Genomic DNA, 4,913 nt, shown 5'->3' with positions numbered 1-4,913 from the left:
AAATAAAACGCAAAATTCTTTATCTTCATCAATATTTATTTTATCTCCTTCAAAATATGCTCCATTAGAAGCGATACACAAATGCCAACGTTTCTTCCAATCATCAAAACATTTTTTATAGGCGCTTTCCGGTATGGCTTTGAGTTTCCTCTGCGAATTCTGTTTTACGTCTTCTATGGATTCAAAACGCGTTCCTCTGAGTGGTAATTTGAGTTTGGGAAACAGGAAAAAGTCACACGGTGCAAGATCAGGTGAATACGGGGGCTGTTCGATGGTATTTATTGAATGTTTGGCCTTAAAATCGTTGATAATGTTGGCTCGGTGCGAGGGAGCATTATCGTCATGAAAAATCCATGAATTATCCTTCCACAATTGAGGCCGTTTACGGCGGATATTTTCACGCAAACGTCTTAAAACAGTCAAATAATAGGCTTTATTGACTGTTTGTCCTTCAGGGACGAATTCATGATGCACCACACCACGAATATCGAAGAAAACAATCAGCATTGCCTTGATTTTCGAGCGACTTTGGCGTGGTTTTTTCGGTTTCGGCTCGTCTTTTCCTCTCCATTCCGATGATTGTTGGCTTGTTTGCATGTCGTACTCGTAGACCCATGTCTCGTCACCCGTTATGATGCGTTCCATGAAAGTTGGATCGGAATTGGCACGATCAAGCATGTCTAACGAGACCTGTCCACGATGGTGTTTTTGGAACAAATTGAGGTGAATCGGAAAAAGCCGAGCGTTGACACGTCGCATACACAAATTGTCCACCAAAATCAAACGAGCCATCTCACGACCGATGCCTAGCTCTCGTGCTATCTCTCTAACACTCACATGAGGATTTTTGAACACGATTTCCTTTGCCTTTTCAATGTTTTCGTCGGTGGTAGAGGTCGAAGGTCGTCCAGAACGCGGCATGTCTTCGACGGTCGTACGACAGTCCTGAAAGGCTTTGTACCACTCATAAACTTGAGTTTTCGATAAAACTGATTCCCCATAAGCCTTTTGTAGCATTCGCAACGATTCTGCACACGAAATTTCGTTCGAAACACAAAATTTGATGCAAACTCTTTGTTCAATATTTTTTTCCATTGTTTTTTTCGCAACGCACTACTGAGGTGAACTGGTTTCAACAGCTGCCGTAAACGAACTGTCTGACAGATCCCGCTCATTTTTGGCATAGTAATTTAGGACAGTGCTGCCAAACTACATAAACTTAAAATATCGAAAAATATACAGCGCGCGAATTTTAAATGAGAACCTCCGAAAACTTTTCGGTCACAATGTAAATATGCAATCTGAAAGGCACTTCTGAAATGCACTTCTGAAATGCACTTCTGAAATGCACTTTTAAAATGTACTGAAAATTTATTAAAAAATATTTGTTTTATTATTTGGTAGCGCCCCAATTTCATTGTATAATTTCAGTTGTGTTTAGGTTAACTTAGCTTATGGCAATGATCTTGAATGTTATGATAAAAAAGTGTTTGAAGTGCAACGATCAATTGTACGAAAATAAAACAATTATTTTACAATTAATTTTATTTTATCTAATTTTTGCTTAAATAATCATTTTTAACATAAATTTCAATTGTATTTTTAAAACTTTAAAAACTGTAATACACTCAACAAGTCTAAACAGTACATAGATCACAATGAAGTATGCTATTAATTAATATGCCTACATACACTTAAAAGTGCAATCCTACATCACAGTATAAAATCGAAGTTTTAGTGTATGATTACACATAAGTGTATTACACATACTGAGAGGAAAGGTAAGATACTATCTATAATGATTGGTTGTAGTGACAGGTCGGCAGATAACTTTCCATTTAGCTCAATAAACGATTTTTTGCCATTTTACTACCACATTTCTCACAGAAACCCTTAAGATATAAAAAGACAAAAACTGAATCCATTTCATCTAATTTAAATAATGTGATAGATCTTTCGTCTTTGTCGATGAACAGTCTAACAAGCTACCAAAGAAGTAATAACCAAGTAATCTATTTTTTCTGAAAGCCAGACACAGGCATTCACAGTGAAAATGCTTAATAGTGACTTTTTCCAGTAACTACACACAACTTCTGCAATAAGTATTCAAAAAAACAGAAAGTTTCTCTTTGTGGGTTTCTATACACCAGTAACTAGAAACTATAGTAAGCATTGAAGTATTTACATAGTCCCTTGAAATCAGTTCTCAAGATCAAGATATGTTATGAGTGCCATGTTAGCCGGAAAGTTACACAGTATGTAAATGTCTTTCATTTTATATTCGCATACTGAAGAAAGTAGAAGTAAGCACTTCTCTCAACGATATTCAAGAGAACATAAACCGGATACAACCAAGGAAGCACCAAGATGAGCCAAACCGTTTGCTTTTTCATTACCTTCAATCTGTATACTTTTCCTTTGTGCTCAAAACTCTAGCATCTTGAGCTTTGTCACTGTCACGGGTTTTATATTCAAAAATCCAGATAAGAGTGATATCAACTAGCCGGTCTAGCTCGTCACTTGTCTCTCTACATACTTTAACTAGATTTGATTTTGCTATGAAGAATTTGCAGGCTTTAATTGCCGCTTAGGTGTCAATAGAAAACCACATCTTCCCTTCACTGTTACTATAGTTAAAGTTAAAGTTAGTTAAAATTATAGTTAAAGGTATGGTATCTATAACTTTATTATTGAACGTTTTCTAGTGATGTTTGTAATCACAAAATAATAAGATATTCACTTGGAATGTTAAAATATATAATTTAACTTTAAAACTTATGCATTTTAAAACATTAATTCAAATATTTTTATTTATTTTTTTTTCAACATATTTTCAAGAATTGAATATTGCTTATTAAATAACAGTTTCTCCTATGGAGAGAAATATTTTCCGGCTTTTTGTTTTTATCTTTATTTTTTTTTTAATTTTTTGTTTATTTTCTTATTGACTGATTATTATTTTTATTCTTATTCCTTTATTTTGCATTAAACGGAAATCAATAACGCACATGCCAATTTGCAATCTTTATCTAAATTTTACGCGCAACTCCAAAGTATTTCTGAATGAACCTTCGGCGTATGCTTAAAAAACGGAAGTAACTCCGCCGCCTTTGCGGCTACCAATGCAGACAAACTTTATGACTTTCCACCAAGTCGATATGGTATTCTTAAGTAATTCTTATGCAGTAGCTAACAAATGCCAACACTTCTACTAATTTACATATATTATACACAGAGAGAAAAATCTGTCATATTGTTTAAGGTTTCAATTTTTTATTAAATCAACATATAATCCCTAAGCGATCTATTATGTTTTATGTAGGCAGTTTTCGATTTTAAGCAAAACTAATTTCCACTGAATTGTTTTCTCTAGTATTTAGTATAATTAATTTATTTTTTTTAATATTTTTTTAAACTTTTCTACTGGAAACCAACCATAATTTAGAAAATCATATATATAATCTGTGCTTTTCCATGGCACTCATAAAGCGACACTAGCTTTAGTAGAATTAATTATTTAAAATGCTATAACTTAATTTTTTTAATTTTAATAAATATTAACTATAATTTTTTTATATATAGTTATATTTTTAGTAATTTCGTTAAGCACTTTTAATTTTATTTTTTTTTTGTTCATTTTACTTAATGACTTTACCATTTACTTCTATGAAACACTCATTTCTCAGCAGTCTTACTTTAAATTTATTTACTTTATAAAATATAATATTATTTAATCTTAATTTTATTTTATATTCGTTTAACATTTTGCTTATATTTTTATTTTTTTTCTATTTTTTTTTTGCATTAAATCAAATTAATTTTTAAATTTTGCAAGCTTCTTGCACAATTTTTTCACGACATTCTCATCAAAAACTCCGCTTAAGACTAAAACGTCGCTCTGCAGTTCATTGTGGTTGAGTTGGAGGTGAAGGAAACTCTTCATGTGCAACAGTAGAACACCTACAATCGATCGTGAGCACAAGTGCGTAAATTTCTATTGAATTGAAATGAATAAATTCTCTTTTGAAATTGTCAACAATTGTGAGAAGAATAGAGTAAATAAATAAAGATGGACAAAATATTAAAGAAACTCATTGCAATCACTTTAATAATGCTGAAGACTACTCATCACAGCACTTTAAAGTAATATGGAAACCAATATTATTAATAGACACAACAATTACTGCAGAGTGGAAGACGAAGACGAAATTTTAGTTAAAACAACAAATAATAACCATACTTACGAAAAACTATAGTTTATAAATTAAAAAATCAAATATTCGGCGCTAACAGAAGACTGATCTGCGCTAATAGAGGTGTGATCTACGCTAACAAAAGAATCTTAAAAATTAAACTAAAAAAAATTACCAATTAGATTGTAATCACTTTTTAATATCGAAACTGCTTTCACTTTCACAATATAAATATAACTGAGGGCTTTAAAAAAGAAAAGCCCTCAGAATTAAGAAACATTTTTAGTGCAAACCAAACTCAATTCATATATTATTTGTTGCATATTAAACCCAAGTAATGAGGCTGATGAAGAATATTTTCGGATTAATGTTTATTTTGTATACCTAAATCTAGAAGCTATGCTTAGTTCTTCTGTTAAAATACTTCGATTTATAAACTTATATATACTATACTCATATAAATAATTGTAAAAAAAAAAACGTAAATAAACACAAAAGGAGTGTGGTTAGTTTGTTGCTTTTAAAGGTCGGTAGATAACTTTCCGCAGACCTCAGCGATTTTTTGCCGTTTTACTACTATATTGTTCGCAAAAAACCATAGAGAGATATAAAAATCTTTATCGATATAAATATATATAAAGAAAACAATTTATATCTCAAGATATAAACAAAAACTAAACCCTTACGTCGAATTTAGATAATCTAATAGATCTTTCGTCC

Source organism: Teleopsis dalmanni, chromosome 1 (genome assembly GCF_002237135.1).
Source record: "Teleopsis dalmanni isolate 2A chromosome 1, ASM223713v2, whole genome shotgun sequence".
In the NCBI taxonomy this organism is placed as follows: domain Eukaryota; kingdom Metazoa; phylum Arthropoda; class Insecta; order Diptera; family Diopsidae; genus Teleopsis; species Teleopsis dalmanni.
Note: the sequence above shows the minus strand (reverse complement) of the source record.